The sequence below is a fragment of the Odocoileus virginianus genome, chromosome 3 (genome assembly GCF_023699985.2).
Source record: "Odocoileus virginianus isolate 20LAN1187 ecotype Illinois chromosome 3, Ovbor_1.2, whole genome shotgun sequence".
In the NCBI taxonomy this organism is placed as follows: domain Eukaryota; kingdom Metazoa; phylum Chordata; class Mammalia; order Artiodactyla; family Cervidae; genus Odocoileus; species Odocoileus virginianus.
Window position 1 is genome coordinate 78397424 of NC_069676.1, and position 20255 is coordinate 78417678.

The following is a 20255-nucleotide window of genomic DNA, read 5'->3' on the forward strand; positions in this document are numbered from 1 at the left end:
TTGATATCCTGTGTTTTATGCCAGTTTCAACCTTTAGATAACCAGTGTTGTGGCTGGACCCGCCCTTGTTGTTCTTATGATTACAAAATGGTCAACAATAACCATTAAAAAACTTAAAAAATATGTTTATTGTTTAAAGTCCTGGAAGTTACATGGCACATCAGTGAGCACACGGTGAGATCACAGGTAGAGAGGGAGAGAAAGCATGGACCTGGGTTTCTGCTTTTATTGGGATCGAGGGTGCAGGCCTAGGGAGGGTGCCTATGGTCTCAAGGGCTTACTCTGTGCTGGTAATCTAAACATAAAAGTGGGAACTTAAAGTATGAGAAGAGAAGAAATAGAAACAGTCCAAGCAGTCAGTTATTGAAATCAACCAAAGGTGTCAGGGAAAAAGCTAGGGGAGGTGGCAGCCTGGTTCTTTATCTAGCTGTGTGGTTCTTACTAAGGACAAATGCTGAAGACAAAAGTATGTCAAATGACTCTTTTTCTCTAGAAGGTGGTGGGACAGAAGGTGGACAGGGACCAAGCATTTCAGGGCTGGGACTGACTGCTGCTCGGTGTCCTGCCTTACACAGAAACGTACCTTCCTGGGGAGCCCACAGCCAATGCCTGACTGGGGTATAAAGACCGTCATTTCAGTGCAAAGTGGGACAACTCAGCAGGGCCATCTAAGCTCCAGAACTCCCCTCAGCATTGGCTGAAGCTATTTCTGAGACCTGCATCACAGCTTGACTTCTTCCTCAGCTAATCCTGCTTCCTTCACCTCCCCCTCAAGGCACTTTCTAATAAACATTCTACACACTAACCTTAGCCTCCAAGCCAGCTTCTTGAAGAACCTCTCCTGTATCAGTGTGCATGGAGAGACATCCCACGAGCCGCATTCAGGGTTCCCTTCCCCTCTGGGAGCAAAACTAGGTATTCCCAAGGGTGAAAAGGCCGAGAGAACAAAATAATTGACTTATATTGAAAACTAGCTGTGGTAGTCTTAGCTGATTATGGATGGAAATAATACCACATATGGGCTTCCTAGGTGGCTCAAGTGGTAAAGAACCCACCTACCAATGCCAGAGTCACAGGAGACTCAGGTTCAATCCCTGGCTCAGGAAGATCCCCCGGAGAAGGAAATGGCAACCCACCCCAGTATTCTTGGGTGGAAAATTCCATGGACAGAGGAGCCTGGTGGGCTACAATTTTATGGGGTCACAAAGAGTCAGACATGACTAAGCAACTGTGCACACACACACACAATACCAAATACAAGTGTAAATGAATAGAAGGACCCCACCTAGAACAACAAGGTCAAATGTCCTGTAGGGAATTAATATTTTATACTATTCTAATTCAAAATAATTAGGTGAATTCTTAGTTCTTCTCAAAAGTCAGTTTAAATGTCAGTGATCCTGTGATTCTTCCTGTAGCTTCCTCAGAAAAGATCTATTTCTTCCCTCACTCTGCTCATAGAGTTGGCATCAAGGGGATGGGACGGGGGGAGGGGAAGAGCAGCATGCCCTGGTGGCAGGCACGAAGCGGGTATATCGTCTGTGGAGAATTTAAAATGGTTCTAAAACAGACTAAGGGTCAGCCTGCCTTCTGTTATCACCACGCATTGGTGATTCTAAACAATGTCAGTAGCAATATGCTTCTTCCTCCAGTGAAGAGTGCTCCACCTCCCACTGCCATAACTTAAACATTCCTTTCTATCTTGGTCAACTATGAGTCAGTGTATACCTTAATTATGGCAACTTGTATTAATACTATTTTCCCCATGAGTTCTTTCCATCTGATTTAATTATGGCTGATCTTTGCCCCTTCTTTGTCATCTCTGTATTGTCCTTATTATAATTCCTGGCCAAAGTAGTCATCAGTAATATAGTTGAATAAATAAAGGGTAGTAGTTCTTCATCTACATGTGGGAGTGGCAGGTTGTTACAGAGATAATAAAGTCTTCTATCTTAAAGCTCAATTAGTGTCCTAAATCAATATCATTGTGATCCCCTCAAACTTGATTTTCTTTTAAATTTCCAGTTACTGAATCAAAACAGTTTTCTTGGTACTGAGGCAGGAGATAGATGGGCTCCTGGTTAGACATTTATAGCAAGCCTCCTGTTTACACTTCCAGATAGAAATAACAACAGGAACAGGGTATATAGCTGGACTTTGCCTCTGGTGGACACTTTAAGATAACAGTAAAGGCAGGGACAGAGAGGAACTAAGCCCTGCCCAGATAAGCGATAAAGAGACCACATGTTTCTCATTCTCGAGGTCAAGAGACCTTCCCAACGGCATGTTTTCAGAAAGGCTCCTTGGGGGTCAAAAATGGAGGGGGCATCACCCTATACATGGTGATGTCAAACTACCCTTAGGCCTTTTCCATCTTGGCTAGGATGCTGCGCATACAGGGGAAAACTGTCAATTCAGTTCGGTTCAGTCACTCAGTCGTGTCCAGCTCTTTGCAACCCTATGGACTGCAGCACTCCAGGCTTCCCTGTCCATCACCAACTCCTGGAGCTTGCTTAGACTCATGTCCATTGAGTTCGTGATGCCATCCAACCATCTCATCCTCTGTCATCCCCTTCTCCTTCTGCCTTCAATCTTTCCCATCATCAGGGTCTTTTCCAAAGACTCAGTTCTTTGCATCAGGTGGTGAAAGTATTGGAGTTTCAGCTTCAGCATCAGTCCTTCCAATAAATATTCAGTACTGATTTCCTTTAGGATGGACTGGGTGGATCTCCTTGCAGTCCAAGGGACTCTCAAGAGTCTTCTCCAACACCACAGTTCAAAAGCATCAATTCTTCAGTGCTCAGCTTTCTGAGTCCAACTCTCACATCCATACATGACTACTGGAAAAACCATAGCTTTGACTAGATAGACCTTTGTTGGCAAAGTAAAGTCTCTGCTTTTTAATATGCTGTCTAGGTTGATCATAACTTTTCTTCCAAGGAACAAGCGTCTTATAATTTCATGGCTGCAGTCACCATCTGCAGTGGTTTTGGAGCCCCCCAAAATAAAGTCTGTCACTCTTTCCATTGTTTCCCCATGTATTTGCCATGAAATGATGGTACCAGATGCCATCATCTTAGTTTTCTGAATGTTGAGTTTTAAGCCAACTTTTCCACTCTGCTCTTCCACTTTCATCAAGGGGCTCTTTAGTTCTTTGCTTTCTGCCATAAGGGTGGTGACATTTGCATATCTGAGGTTATTGATATTTCTCCTGGCAATCTTGATTCCAGCTTGTGCTTCATCCAGCCCAGCATTTCTCTTGATGTACTCTGCATAAAAGTTAAACAAGCAGGGTGACAATATACAGCCTTGATATGCTCCTTTTCCTATTTGGAACCAGTTGTTCCATGTCCAGTTATGTTGTTCCATGTCCAGTTCTGACTGTTGCTTCTTGATCTGCATACATATTTCTCAGAAGACAGGTAAGGTGGTCTGGTATTCACATCTTTTAAAGAATTTTCCACAGTTTGCTGTGATCCACACAGTCAAAGGCTTTGGCATAGTCAATAGCACAGAAATAGATGTCTTTCTGGAACTCTCTTCCTTTTTCAGTGACCCAATGGATGTTGGCAATTTGATCTCTGGTTCTTCTGCCTTTTCTAAATCCAACTTGAACATCTGGGATTTCCTGGTTCACATACTGTTGAAGCCTGGCTTGAGAACTTTGAGCATTACTTTGCTAGCATGTGAGATGAGTGCAATTGTGTGGTAGTCTGAATATTCTTTGGCATTGCCTTTCTTTGGGATTGGAATGAAAACTGACCTTTTCCAGACCTGTGGCCACTGCTGAGTTTTCTAAATTTGCTGTCATATTGAGTGCATCACTTTTCACAGCATCATCTTTTAGGATTTGAAATAGCTCAACTGGAATTCCATCATCTCCACTAGCTTTGTTTGTAGTCATGCTTTCTAAGGCCCACTTGACTTCATATTCCAGGATGTCTGGCTCTAGGTGAGCAATCACACCATCATGATTATCTGGGTCGTGAAGATCTTTTTTGTACAGTTCTTCTGTGTATTCTTGCCACCTCTTCTTAATATCTTCTGCTTCTGTTAGGTCCATACCATTTCTGTCCTTTATTGAGCCCATCTTCGCATGAAATGTTCCCTTGGTATCTCTAATTTTCTTGAAGAGATCTCTAGTCTTTCCCATTCTATTGTTTTCCTCTATTTCTTTGCACTGATCACTGAGAAAGGCTTTCTTATCTCTCCTTGCTATTCTTTGGAACTCTGCATTCAAATGGGAATATCTTTCCTTTTCTCCTTTGCCTTTCAGGTCTTTTCTTTTCTCAGCTATTTGTAAGGCCTCTTTGGAAAACCATTTTGCCTTTTTGCATTTCTTTTTCTTGGAGATGGTCTTTGCCTCCTGTACAATGTCATGAACCTCCGTCCATAGTTCTTCAAGCACTCTGTCAGTTCTAATCCCTTGAATCTATTTGTCACTTCCACTGTATAATTGTAAGGGATTTGATTTAGGTAATTCCTGAATGGTTAGCTATGAACTCAAAATCAAGCAAAGCAAGGTGATTGACCAGAGAGAATGCAGAAGAAGTGCCCCATGTAAGTGAGTCAAACTACCACAAGGGCGTGACTCTCTCTCTCAGCACACTCATATGTGTCTATTCGAAATACTCTTTTTCTTCCTAATAAACACTTAACTTGTTTCACTACTTTCTTTCTCTTTGTGGAAATTCATTTCTACAAAGCCAACAAGCCAGGGCCTTGTCACTAGCCAGTGGTCCCTGGTGGTCTAGTGGCTAGAATTCAGCACTCTCACTGCCATTGCCTGACTTCGGTCTCTGGACAGCGGGTTGAAATCCTGCTTCAAACCACTGCAGGCTGAGGTCACCCAAGATCAGTACCACCAGTCTATTGGAATAGATAAACTTATATAACAATAATAACTTAAATGTCACTAGTCCTTGTCCCTATCTGCCTGCCCAGGACCACAGACCATATTTGTTCATGTATTCAATTGTGCAGTAGGTAAGAATGCATATAATGAATATTGACTCCCATGTGCCAGGTGCTGTGAGCTAGCACCTCTGACATCTTATCCAGTTATGTCTGAGAGTTCCAAGTAGAGGTATTAGCTATGATCACAGACAGAATGAAACTTAAACACTTACATTTCTCTCACTAATACTGAGCTTCTCGTGTAATACAACTTCAATGCATTATTTAATTATTTTAATAACAATGGAGAAGAGGGGAAAAAAAAAAAGAAAATTATCTCTAGCCACTCATCACCCTTCATTTCTCCAATCTAGCCTTTACCTTGTGGCCAGACTTATCTTCCCAAGTCTATATATAATTTTAAGTCACTTTCTTCATCAAATCTCATCAGTGGTTTCCTGTTACTACAAAATAAACCCCCAAACCCATGACATTTAAGGCTAGTTGAAGGATTAAAATATACAAATAAATGTCACAGAATCAAAATGACAAACATATGGGAACTCTCAGACTTTTTCTTCTCCCTGCCAGCTGCAGAGTGGTCTGGCTTTCTCCTGTTCAGTTGTTTCTTTTCCTTTTTCTTTTGAGAGTCCTTCCAGTGCCCTGTGCATAACTGCTGTTTGGTGGGTATAATTTGGGGCAAGAAGGAGAGTGGACCTGAGTTTCAACATGTGCTCAGCCTATTATGTGGTGGGGCAGGAGATTGCCCAGAACTCCTGCATAGTTGATTTTTTGTGAATCAAAATTGGAAGAAATGATGAGAAATCTGTACAAGAAAAGAGAAGGAATGGTGCCAGAGAGAGGGTGACTAGGACTGGGAAAGGAGATTTTTAGGGTGGTTAGTGTGAGAAGGGACCAGAGTGGCTGTGGGTTGGGAGGGAGATGGATGGGGAAGAAATGGGATTTTAAGAAGCATTCATCAAAGTAAGAAACTGAGTTACTTCGAAATTTCTTTTGGTGGCTGGACTATGTTTTCTTTGTCTGCCATCGTGTTAGAAAGATCATTTTACACTCCAGACTTCACGTCTCAGTTTAACTAGCTAACCAGTTAATTAAGGTCTATGGCTGCCTTCCAGGTCAATGAGTATTAGGAAAAGAAATCCTCTCATCTTCCCAGTTATCAGTTATCTGACCTTTTGGAAGTTAACACTTTTCTTAATTTCTGTTTTTTCATCTGTACACTAGAGTATTAACAGCACCTGCCTCATCAAATGGTTTTGAGGATTAAGTGAAATCACGCACATATAAAGTCCTCAGCTCAGTCTCTGACATAACGTGAGTGATAGATGAATGATAACATCCTCTTATTGTTTATATTGTTAGTTGGAGAGACTCAAGCTGAATCCTTGGAAGTCTCCACAATAAAATTATGTGTCCTGGCAAGTTAGATGGGACCAGCCGACACCCTGGGGCTTGCTGAATAACAGTGACTAGAATCAAAGCATTCTATGCCTTGCAAGGGTTCCCGTAGTCTGCAGACACAAACATGTTTTTGTATCTAACTTCTAACATGTCAGATTTCCTCTAAGTAGTAGTTTCTTCTGTTAAGCCTTTCTTATAATTTTAACATTTTTCTGCATCTCATTTGCTTAAGTGTGTTTTTATTTTTTTCTTTTATATTCCATCTTGTTTGCTTTCTCTTACTCAATCCCACTTCTAAAGAAGGATTTAAGGATTGCAAAGCTCCTCCAAATTTGAATTTAACAAGGCAAAAATAAGCTAACATCTCAGCTCTCTTCTCTCCAAGCCATTGCCTTTCTCTCCTTCCTACTCCCTACCCCACACCTTAGACATTTCTCCCAAGAACAACTTGCTCCTCAAGATTTTAGCTCTTTCACCTTCAGAGGTGAAAAGGAGGGAGGTCTTTAATCAGTTGCATCTTTTTGTGTCATAAAACAACAACAACAAAAAAAAACACTGCCTCATCAGATAGTTGTAATTATAAGCCAGATGCAAATTAAAATAAAATTCAAAGAAACAGACACTGGGGCAAAAGCTTTTTGAGCCCAAGTGGTCTAAAGGGACTATCTGTTTTTCCCTTGGTTTTCTTTCACTTTCTCCTAAAGCTTGTTCTCTGGTTATTGAAATTATAGGATTCTATCCTCTCATACATTTGCAGAGGCTCAGTGTTCTTAATTTGTGGTCTGAGAATACCAGCATGAGAGCTCTCTACTAGAATCATCCATGGAAGGGTTTCCAGGGGATAAGACCCTTTATAACTATCGTAAAGATGTGTCTATGTGTTCATGTGCACAAGCAAACTGTTTTCTGGGAAAATGGTCATATCCATTAGTAAAATCCCAAAGACCCCTCCAAAATTACAATTTGTGCAACTTTAACCATTCATCCAAATACTTAATTATATTTATTTCAGTTTGTTCCTGCTTTTCTCATTGCACTTATATATGTATATTTTACTATGGTAGTTCTATATAGGCATTTTAGATCTCGAAGAAGAGATATTTCTTTCTTATTCACTATCATTTGAGAGGATTAACTCCCAGTTCAGGGCCTATGTAATAGACATTTCAATTAAAGTTTTCAAAGAGTGTGGATGTGTGGTGATAAAAATGTCATTAAGCTTGATTCTTGCTGTGTATGAGTCTATAAGTAAAACAGGAAGACTGATATGTTTTTTTTAAAAAAAAAAAAAAAAAACCACCACCAAGAACAATAGTCACAGCAGTAGAGAGTCCTATGGGGAGTAATGGGAAAAATAGGTAAGTTTCTGAACCTATTCCAGGAGGTTAGGATGGACCTGTTGAAATAAGTGATATTCAAGTGTGTCTCAAATGGCTATGAGGAATTTTTATAGCGAGACCAGGTGGGAATGAGCATTCTTGGCAAGAAGGGGGACAACAGTCAGTTTGGCTGTATCTAGAATCTGAGGGTATAGTGGGACCTGTGACTTGTTGGGGGCAATGTAGTCAGGTGAATGACCCCAGGTGGATGACTTGGGATTTCATGTCAAATCATCTATACATGTATATGGTGTGTGTCCTGACATGAAAGTCTATCTAGAGAAAATGTACTTTGAGAGAAGTCTGCTCAGTTGTTGAGAACTTCCAGGGCTTGGGAGAGAGAGAGACAGAGAGACAGAGGATGAGCAGACAGAGACCATATGGGAATTGAGCAGTTCAGGATCTAGAAATGAAGGTCCAGGTCCAAGGTGGAGACACAGACCGTCCTCTGAAATATGAAAGGACCCAAATCTGCCAGAGGAGAAAGAGGTCAACGCTGCTATATACACAGTTCAATTCTTTGAGCAGTTTACAATGCAACAGTGAATGTAGACCCTTAAACACTTCAGTTTGATTGTTTAAACAGGGAGCTTTCAGCTTATTTTATTAAGAAGTATCTTGGGCTTTACGAAGAGCGTTTTACAGAGAGCAATGGTTTAGGTCAGGCAGTCATGTTCTAAATGAAACCCTATTATTCACTGGAAAAGGTCACGTGTAAAATGGCTATTTTTGAAAAGGTGACTCTCACATAATTCCTTTGCATTTTAATAAATAGCATATTCATGGATACTTTATTCTGAGCACATTTTTGGTGCCTTGGCAAATACGGCCATGTAGTATTTCCACTGATAAACACATTACTGATGGTAGGGTCTATAGACCACAAAGAGCAAGACTAAACATTGTAAAGTTGTTTGTGTGCTCTGGCTCTTTGCGAGAGGACCAGACATTTGTATCCTTTGCCTGAGGCTGCTTAGAGACAGTTTAGCTGCCAAATAAAGTTACTAAATGGGCTTTTAATTTACTGTATATATCTGAACCTGAGGATAATGTTGTATCTGAGATCTGGCTTGCAGAAGAAGCTAAATTTGACTGTTATCACCATAATTATATTGGTCATAGTTGTTTGATTCTTTTAGTTTGGAGAAAAATATTTCTACAGCGGTGCTGAGATATGTTTGAATTAAATGTAATGGGCAGAGTCACTTTGGAAAGATTTTGCTCTGAAAATGACTTTTTTCTAAGCCCTTTCCCATAATAAAGATAGAAAATTTTATAGGCTGTTTCCCCCCATCAAATAATATTTACTAGTTATATTTTTTGATGACACAGGCCTTTGTTTCTTTTCTTCCATTGTTACCCTTGATGATTTTGCCTAAGTATGTTTTCAGTATATTCCCTTAAATCAAGAAACCCTAGGGTCTGGCAGGCTGGAGGAAGTGATGAAGTTTTATAGGATAAAGTCCCAGAATTTAAGATTCGTTAGAAGTGAGGGGGCGAGGGAAGGGGTTGACAAAACAGTTGCCTGGAAGTTGCTTTCCTCCTCTCAGAGCTCCAGCAGTCTGTGAAGTGGTGACCAGTAGAGTCACAAAGAGAGGACCCCCTTCCTGAGTCCTCCTAGGCACCCCCAGGAGGACACATTTCCAGATGGAAATTAGCAGACAATGAACCTCTTAGAGTCTGGCCCTGCAGGGCTCTGGACATGCTGTTTACAGACCTTTTCTAGAAAAACAGAATTGTGTTGATAATGACTGAATGGCATTTTCCATAGTTGGTTGTTGGTAATGACTGAAAGGTATTTAAAACGCAGTTTACTAGTCTGACGTGCATCTTGTCATTACCACTTAACTTAGGTGCTGGTACTCTATGTCGATTTTTAGTTTTACCTATCCTTTGCGTTTACATTGTTCCTAAGAAGCTTTTAGTCCAAAAACTTTGCCAGTTGGCAATTTGATTCTTTCCAGAAATGTTTCTTGTTTAAACATAAAATCACAGCTTGCACTTTTATCTAAGAACTGCTTATTTTGAACATAATTATTTTGAATTTTTAAATTGTGGCTAAACCTAGTCACATAAAATTGTGAATACAATTTTATGTATATACTTCAAAATATTACCACCTTCTATTAGCAAAATCTAATATTAGCAATGCTATTGACCTGTATTTTTTTTTAAAAAAAGAAGTATTTTGTTTAGAAAAGCCTTTCTCCTAAAGATAAAGATGCCATTAATGTTAGCTCAAAGGGATCAGTTTAGCAGCTGATGTGTGGCTTGCAGTATGTAAATACTTTTAATATAAAAATAGCATGAGTCTAATAAAATTATTCAGGTGTTCGTAATTTTAAGTGCAATTAAATCAATGCATCTGTGTACATATCATATTTTTAAAATTTTCTTTTCATTTGTAGCCTAATCTTGAGTTACTTAGCATGTTTGTTTTGAGTCTCTGACTGCTAACTTTAATCTCATTTTGCCAGCATTTTGTTCAGCACTAGTCTTTATATTATCAGGAGGTTATTGCCATACTGAAAGTTTAGAATTTGCTTTGAAGTTTCAGAAATTTCCCCTGCTCTCAATACTATAGAAAAATGTGTATATGTGAAAAAAAGATTTTAAATTCCTCTTCAGACTTACAGGGCAGTTGTTTACCTGAGCACTTGAAAGAGAGCGAGGAAGCCCTCAGGGTATAGATGAACAAATTCAGTGTTTGGGAAGAAAGATGCCAACTAATACTTCAAAATATTGCACTATATCACGAATGTCTGTATTGTCTGTTATATGTGAGGTGGCATAGTTTGAGAGCTGCTGATATATATAACATTGTCTGGCTAGACCAATTTGGAAACATTTCAGTCAAACCTGGAAGTTGGTCTGCTTTCACAATTGGTATGTTCTCACAAGTTCCACTAGGACAAGTTACATGTATTTCTACTCCTCTGTCCAGCTTGCAGGGGAGCACCTGGGGACTTGGAAATTTGTCTCATGACCCTAATTTCTTCACATATTTACCAAGCCCAACTCATATTAAATCACCCAATAAAACCTGAACAAGCCTCAATAATTGTGTTTTCCTGAACACAAGTTCCCTTTCATTTAAGGCTACAGGGGCTTCCCTAGTAGCTCAGTTGGTAAAGAATCTGCCTGCAATGCAAGAGACCCGGGTTTGATCCCTGGGTAGGGAAGATCCCCTGGAGAAGAGAATGGCAACCCATTCCAGTACACTTGCCTGGAGAATCCCATGGACAGTACAGTCCATGGGATCGCAAAGAATCGGACACGACTGTACGACTAGCTTTCCTTTCCTTTCCTTTCAAAGGCTACATGAAGAAGAGAAACTCAATTATTTTAAGATGAAAAGTTAGATTAGGTGGAGCTCTACAGATTTGCCAGCCATCTGGTTCTGTCACAGACTCCTCAGGGATCCTGAACATATTTGCAACTGAAAAGAATTTGAACTTGAATGACTTTTAAATTGGGACATAAAATGTGGCAAACCAGACTATGCACAGATACTTATCAGGACTAAGGAATAGATTTATTTTGAGGTTTATGCCCCATGATATTTTCTTTTCTTGAGAAAATTAAAAAGAATGCATACATGTTAATAATTGAATAAAAACTCTTTCCCTAAAATTAGACTATACTTAAAAGCTATATTTTAAATCAATCCAAAAAGCCTCTGCTCTGTGACATTTCTCATTTGCCAGTTTGCAGAGAACCACATTATCAGTAGTTAAATTGTTAAGTAAAGGAAACTTCTTGTAAAGAAAATCCAAAGTGTAATTAGATTAGTTTAGAGACTACAGATTATACTTTAGATTAGTTTAGAGACTAAAGTAACATACCTCGTTTTCATTTTGGAAATTTTCTTATCTTTTTTTAATTGAAGTAAATTTGACACATAACATTGTATAAATTTAAGGTGAAATGTTGTGTAATCCGGAGACTACAGATCATACCTCAGAGGACACTCAAGACAGTGGAAAGTGAAAGTGAAAGTCACTCAGTCGTGTCTGACTCTTTGTGACCCCATGGACTCTACAGTCCAAGGAATTCTCTAGGCCAGAATACTAGGGTGGGTAGCCTTTCCCTTCTCCAGAGGATCTTCCCAACCCAGGGATCGAACCCAGGTCTCCCGCATTGCAGGCAGATACTTTACCAGCTGAGCCACAAGGGAAGCCCCTCAAGACAGTGGAGTACAGTTTATTATGTCAGCGGGTCCAAGGGGACTCAGTTTACAACAAGGACCCTGATGTTTCTGAGAAGCCCAGTTTCATACCCCCCACCACGTGACTGGTTACATGTTAGCAACCTCTTTGTTGGATATGATTGAATTTTACAACAAGTAGGTGCAAACAATTAAGGTTAAGGGTTGGGGGGGAACAGTGATTATACATCAAGGGGAGATGTCTCCATGGTTAATCTAACAGGGCTGCCTGACCTCAACTACAATCTCCATTTGTCATTTGTAGGGAGGGAAGTCACTAGGAGACCTGGTTTTCACAACAATGGTTTCCTCACTCTTGGGCAGGGTTCAGGCCCTGTTCACATCCTGTGTTTAAGAGCAATGACAGCCTTCAAGGTGGCGTCTCTCCTGCTTTCTTCACACTGGCCCCAACAATACAGCATGTTGATTTGATACATTTATATACTGTAATCTGATAATCATGTAGTACTAATACCACTATCACATTACATAATTTTCATTTCTTTTGTGTGTGTGTGATGAGAATAAGTTCTAGGAAGGGATTATTTCATTTTCAGATCAGACACCTCTTCAGCGCTTTCTCTCTCAATTAAGCTGCGCCTGTTCTGAGATTTGCAGTGAGCAGTATGTGACAGCCTGGGCTGCTGGAACCATGTAGGAAGTGGAGAAGTATGTAGGGGGTTTGCTGTCAACAAATGTGCAGTGTTTATCAGAAATGTCACATATCAGAACACAGGTGACCAAGTCATGTGTCAGAACATAACTTTCAATTTATGGCAAACTGGCATACATCAATTTTGGATCTCTTAAGAATCATTAGTAAGAACCTCACAGCCCCTGCCTACCACAATTCCCCATTAACTGCCAAAATTGCATTTATCTCCACTAAGGGGCTTCCCAGATGATGCTAGCAGTAGAGGACCCGCCTGCCAATGCAGGAGACATAAGAGACACAGGTTCAGTCCCTGGGTCAGGAAGATCCCCTGGAGAAGGAAATGGCAACCCACTCCAATATTCTTGCCTGGAGAATCCCATGGACAGAGGAGCCTGATGGGCTACAGTCTATGGGGTCTCAAAGAGTTGGACTTGACTGAAAGTGACTTAGCACTTAGCACAAGGGAGTGATTTATACCAACACAAGCCCAGACAACAGGTGTTCCAGGATTATCATTTAAAGATGTCTCAGACCTTTTGTGTATGTAATCTACAGTGGTGTCAAGACAGTTAATTCTAATTTTGAATTCTAGAGGGGTGATCTTTTATCAATGAAAAACAGCTTCACTTAACAACAGGAAGATATGTTAAGCCAAGAAAAAATATTTTTGGTTCAAATATCCATAGAATTATATGTTGAGAAAATACAACTAGTTCAGCCCATGCAGAAAACTTCCAAAGGAACATGTACAACATAACTTTTACAATGTATTTGATTTTGCAATTCAATAAATATTTGTAAAAACATACATTCGTGGAGAATTTTGATGATTCATTTGAAAACTACATTGACAATGACAGAATCATTTTCATACTAGAAATATGGGTACAACTTGTGAGGTCCAGATTTTGACTGTGGGGCAAGAACTGTTGAGGTCTTAAATTGATCATTACCAGATTAAAGAAGGAATAACTTGCTTCGTACAGAGCACAGTATATAGTCGACTAAAGGGCAATCATTGTAAGTTTAAAGTCTTGGACTTTTGGACAGAATTGCTATTTGGTATACTGTGCTTGCAGCCATGAAATTAAAAGATGCTTACTGCTTGGAAGGAAAGTTATGACCAACCTAGATAGCATATTAAAAAGTAGAGACATTACTTTGCAACAAAGGTCCGTCTAGTCAAGGCTATGGTTTTTCCAGTGGTCATGTATGGATGTGAGTTGGACTGTGAAAAATTGATGCTTTTGAACTATGGTGTTGGAGAAGACTCTTGAGAGTCCCTTGGACTGCAAGGAGATCCAACCAGTCCATCCTAGAGGAGATCTGTCCTGGGTGTTCATTGGAAAGACTGATGCTGAAGCTGAAATTCCAGTACTTTTGGCCACCTCATGCAAAGAGTTGGCTCATTGGAAAAGACCCTGATGCTGGGAGGGATTGGGGGCAGAAGGAGAAGGGGACGACAGAGGATGAGATGGCTGGATGGCATCACCGACTTGATGGGCATGAGTTTGAGTAAACTCCGGAAATTGGTGATGGACAGGGAGGCCTGGCGTGCTGTGATTCATGGGGATGCAAAGAGTCGGACACAACTGAGTGACTGAACTGAACTGAACTGATGCTGTGCTTGAAAAGGAAATCACAATAATTATAATGATGATGATGATTAATGATAAATATAGCATTTATTGAACACTTACTAATGACAGACTCTTAGAAGCTTCACTGAGGCTTTAGTTCCACCCGTTTCTTTGTTCTCTGTTTACTCTGATCATCCACCTTATAATAGAAAACTCAAGCTGTTCCCCCAAAGGCCTTATTACCTATCTTGGGGATGTAGGGAAACTTGGGGGGTATGTTTTGAGTTGTTAGATTGATTGGAAGGGAGTAATCACTACCAGTGACTACAAGAGTGAGGGATGTTAAGTGCCCTAAAAGGTGAGATAATCCCACACAGTAAAGAACCATTTTATCCAAAATGTGCATGGCATTTCTGAGAAACACTGCAGGTGATTCAGGTCCTCACCAAGAGATATCCAGGGAGGCTTTATAGTGGCAGACCTGTAATAGAAGATACAGTGGACAGCAATTCATAAAATCAAGTCTGGAATATTTTTTCCAAGTTTTCTTTCTTTCTTTTTTTTTTTTTAGAAATTGTTAGACTCCAGTGAGATGGCAATGGCACCCCACTCCAGTACTCTTGCCTGGAAAATCCCATGGACAGGGGAGACTGGTGGGCTGCAGTCCATGGGGTCGCTAAGAGTTGGACACGACTGAGCGACTTCACTTTCACTCTTCACTTGCATGCATTGGAGAAGGAAACGGCAACCCACTCTAGTGTTCTTGCCTGAAAAATCCCAGGGACAGAGGAGCCTGGTGGGCTGCCGTCCATAGAATCGCAAAGAGTCTGACACGACTGAAGCGACTTAGCAGCAGTAGCAGCAGCAGCAGTGAGAATGTACTAATATTATAGCACGTTAATTTGTTAAATAATTTTTGTGTAATGCATCTTTGCGTGGAGACTTCAGAAGTAGAAGGAAAAAGGATAACCCTCGTGAGTATGTTAGTGTATATCCTTCTAGGCTTTACTATGCATATTAATTAATTACACAAAGATGACATAAAGACATCATACAAGTTTTTTAATTGCCATTTTTTAGTATTTGCATGGAAGGAAGGAAGTTTCATAGCCTCAGATCAATACTCTCTACTTGTAAATTTTTGAAGTTTTTAAAAGAATTTTATATGTGAAGAGACTTCAAATATTTACATTTCAAATATCAGTGTTACTGATTTTTTTTTCAGTGTTTTATTTATCTTTGCATTATTCCAAACAAGATTGGAAGTGATTTATTTACATCACATGTCAAAACTGACTTTTGAAGTAGTGCTTTGGTCAATAAGATAAGGGCATTTCTGCAGACTACTATCACAGCGATAGCTTTCCTCCACTGACTCTCTAAGGCATTAGGCAGCAGACTCCAGATACTTTTATGCTGTCTATTGATTTGAGAATTTCTAAGTTTTCACAGTTCATCCTGAGCAGTGCTCTCCCTCCAAATCCTGATGCCTGAACTTTCCTCCAATGATCATTTAATAGGGAGCCAGTCCTCAAGGGAATTGTCATGCGTCAACAATTTGCTTTATCTTTTTGGTGGTGGCAAATTGTTATATTGTTAGTGCACTTTTCTAATTTATATTTATTCTTTTTAATCCACTCAATACGGTAGATTTTTCTTTAGAATTCTTCTTCTTGGTGGGGAGGATAAAAGTAGAACTTTATGCTCTGTTTTTGCACAGGCAATATTCTGATAGGAAGTCTCATGGCTTGTGCCACTAGTACTAGTCTTTCCTTTGTTAGCTGAAAGCCAGGAAAGGGAAGGTCAGGTTCTTCCTCCTCTGTCAGTGCTAGAACATTGACCTCGTGCTCTCTCTGTAAGGGCCAGAGAACTAAGGAAGCTGAAGAATGGCTGGAGGATATTTCAAACTAATTTATTATTGAATTGTGTTGTTCATGTCTTCCACGTGCCTTAGCGTGAGTTGCAACTGACTCAACTAACTCTATCAGATTCATAGGCCAGTTAGGAAATTACTTATAGCTTTATTGACATAGGTTATACTTCATCTGTCTAGTCAAGGCTATGGTTTTTCCAGTAGTCATGTATGGATGTGAGAGTTGGACTATAAAGAAAGCTGAGTGCTGAAGAATTGATGCTTTTGAACTGTGGTGTTAGAGAAAACTCTTGAGAGTTCCTTGGACTGCAAGGAGATCCAACCAGTCCATTCTAAAGGAGATCAGTCCTGGGTGTTCATTGGAAGGACTGATGCTGAAGCTGAAACTCCAATACTTTGGCCACCTCATGAGAAGAGTTGACTCTTTGGAAAAGACCCTAATGCTGGGAAGGATTGGGGGCAGGAGGAGAAGGGGACAACAGAGGATGAGATGGCTGGATGGCATCACCGACTCGATGGACATGAGTTTGGGTAGACTCTAGGAGTTGGTGATGGACAGGGAGGCTTGGCGTGCTGATTCATGGGGTCTCAAAGAATTGGACACAACTGAGTGACTGAACTGAACTGATACATCATATATTTTCTAGAATTGATTACTCAATTTAGCAGGTGTTTATTTACAGACATAGTAGAAAATAAGATATAAAACTTAACAGTACTTTTCTTCCTTTTCCCCAAATATTTAGATTATGAGTAATTTTCATTTTCTTTCTTCTCTATTGTATAGTGGCTTTTTGTTTATTTATTTATATTTTTGATCTAAGGGTCCATGTTGTAATATGAAGCTCACTGTGAGAATACGTTCTTCTTCCTGAAATATAACTAAATCTCAGAAGCAATTGGCTTCAAGTGGAGTTTGAATTCTTGTCCCCAAAATGTTTTACACAGTTATTGTTATAGCCCTCAGAATTTGGTAGTTTAGATGCGAAAGAATTTGATGTTAGGATATATGTGGTTTATAGTAGTTTTTACAGAAGTGACAGTGATAGGGAAGGCAGGCAGACAAAGAGCTTATTAGAACATATCTGCTAATATAATGGAAACTACTACTTGGAGAAAAAGAGCAAATCAAATGAATCCAATGTTCACATTTGGAGAATTTCTGAGTTTGATCAAATTCGAACCAATTATACTTTTTAAAAATTATTTTAAATTGCGAACTATAAATGTCAGTCCAACCATTTATCAGTGGAGTGGTTTTGACTTTTTTCCTGCTAAGTCTGTTAAGACCAGTGTTTCTCAACCCTGACTATATATTAAAATTTACCAGAGGTCTGTGAGGGAAGAATCGAACAATCCTGATGTCCAAGTTGCACCTTTGACCATGATCTATGGGAAAGAGACCCGGGCCTCAAAGTTTTTCTAAAGCTCCCTAGGTGATTCTAATATGCTGTCAACTGCTTTAATATATTACTAAATTTTCATGTATATTGAACTGAAAGGTTGGTTTTTAAAAAAACATTTTTTTTTTTTTCTATTAGAACAACAGACTTTGCTTCTCAGCCACTTGAAGTTAGGCTCTCAGCACAGGAATTAAGTGCTTTCCCATGGAGCAAGGATGTTCAGTTTGGCTGACCTCGAGGACAAGCAGAGCCACAAAGTACTTTATTTATCTTTTCCCTGGGCTCACAGCAATCATTACATGCGAATATGTTTATTTATCAGAATAATAAATGAATGGTTCTGCAGTTTTGTTTCAGATTCACATGTAAGATTCACAGCATTTTCAAAGAAGGGCCTTTCAAAGACTTAAAACTTCAAAATTTCCTGCTACTCATATGTTTTCTACTCATATGTATGAATTTTGGCAGGCAAAATTTTCATTGACTAAAATCAAAGGGAGAAATAGTGAAAAAAAATTTAAAAACAACAAAAACCCCAGATATTTCAAGCAGAATGAAGAGCTGCCAATTGAGCCCCTTACTTAGAAAGAAAAATATGGGAATGTGGTATTCTTAGAATTTACCACCATCTGAGAATCTCATATTTGTTGATCAAACCAATAGGTTCATCGTTAGAAAATGAAGAATCTGAGCTTTCTTTCCACCTTGAGAATAATCCCCTGAATAAACACAGCTCACGCTGCAGTCAGACACCAACTGAAAGAAAGAGGCATCTTTTAATAATGGAGGCATGTGGAACTGGACAACTTCAGTGGATAGGGATAAACTGAGAAGGAAAATTGTTTAATTTCAGAGAAGACATGGAGCTACTCTCTGGGCTGACCCAGGTTGTCTCAGATGATGAGTGGCTATGGAGGTGACAAAGCTTTATTGGTGTGAAACAAATATAGAGAAAATAAGCTTCACTTGCTTTTAGTGAAAAAAAAAAAAAAAAAAAAAGGTGTTTAGTGAATTTCCTCCTGAAGATTGGAGCAAGTAGCCTTTTGTGTTTCCTAAATACATCACTTACAAGAGATAAGGACTCCAGAGTCATCTTATGCTGTGTCCTCTAAATAATGCTAAATGAAGGGCTGAAGAAATCATACTACCCAGTAATGCTTTACTGTAATGCTTTACTTTTTGGTGGCTCAGCAGTAAAGAATCCGTCTGCCAATGCAGAAGATACAGGTTTGATCCCTGGGTCAGAAAGATTCAGTGGAGAAAGAAATGGCAACCCACTCCAGTATTCTTGCCTGGGAAATAAGATGGACAGAGGAGCCTGGAGGACTATAGTTCATGGGGTTGCAAAGAGTCGGACACAACTGAATAACTAATCAATTCTTGCATATCTGATCATCCTGGACAAAGTCCCTTCTGCTCAAGAACAGTCTTAGTATTAAGCCTTGTCACTTGATAGGGAATTAAGGGCACCACATCTGAACAGTGAACTTGTTTTTATTTAAGCACTATGGAAACCCATAGGAACTTTCAGTATTAGTACCAAGCAGGTTTGTGTGTGACTTGGCCATAATACAAGAGGTCTGCTGGAAAAGTTAAGATGATACCTTTCAACTGTATGAAAACTTAAACATTAAAGAAAGATGGTTTAATTTCATGTTACCCTTAGACTTTCTTCTCCAAGGTTGTTCAAAGTATTCCAAGTAAGTATGGGAAAAAATTTAAAGTAAGCTTTTCTGTTTGAATGTCAGTAACCCAAATTGTTTTAGATGTGCTTGCATTCAAGTTGTTGCACCAGTAATAGACTCTTGCACTCAAGAATCCATTTTTAAATACCAGAAATATCCAGAAACTGTCTTCCACTTTGAAAATTCAGAAGGGATGGAAATATTAACAAATATGTTCTTTTTTATTGGAGTATAAAGTGCTTGAGAAGGACTTCAGCAAGAAAATTAAAAACCTTTTTTTAATGTAGCTACATATGTAGCTTAAATATATAAATCTATTCAAGGATACTACAGATTCCTGGCACTGCTAACCAGATGAACAAAATAAATTACACTTTGAATCATATAAAAAGAGAAAAATAAACAGTATATTTGGGGGTAATACTATTGCTGATTTAATAACACTACAGATATATTCCTTTTGTTGCTGTTGTTGTTAACTTTGCAAAATATAGAAAATGGGAATTGGTAGGTGTTTACAATTTGAAGTCAAATGTATCAGAAAAAGGATGAGTTAAACATCTTTTCTTGAAATAATGCATTTATGGGGTTTGACACAAAGAATAGCTAAGATTCTACAACTCAGAAGAATCAAGAGATACTGCAGTAACACAAAATTGACTTTTAATGTTTGTTTACCAGTTCATTGTATCTTACAGAAAATGAAAACATTTTTTTTTTTTTGTAATACAGATATGGTTCTTCTCCTCAGATTTGTACTCAGTAGGTATTAACTGCCTTTAAATACTGACTTCCTTTTAATCAGGTGGCTTAATAATGACTTTTATATTTTTCATTTCTTTCATTGTACATCATTGCTGTGCTGGCAGTAGTGAGCTACGGTACAGTTAACTTCTCAACGCAACTATGTCATTTATCCACTGATCATTATTTATGTATTCTATGCTGAGAATGAATAAGTAATTCCCTTTTCATCCTTCCCTCCTTAGTGGTCAACTACTCCTTGAGACCACCGTATTCTTTGGAGCACTGAAATCAAGAAACCCAGTATGGCTGCCAGCAACCAAATTGGAATCTCCTTTGAGACTACTTCTAATTGCCAAAATAATAAGCGACTATATAATTGCATAAAATAAAACTTTAATAGGTACCGGC

General features: G+C 39.2%; 1 long non-coding RNA gene across 1 annotated transcript in view; it reads left to right on the top strand.

Annotated features, from left to right (window-relative positions):
* LOC110137661 (uncharacterized) overlaps positions 1-20255 on the top strand; it is a 38322-nt gene extending 18067 nt beyond the window's left edge. The window contains exons 2-3 of the long non-coding RNA XR_002313984.2: positions 17554-17672; positions 20090-20255. This is a non-coding gene — a long non-coding RNA (uncharacterized lncRNA). The remainder of the gene's footprint in view (positions 1-17553; positions 17673-20089) is intronic.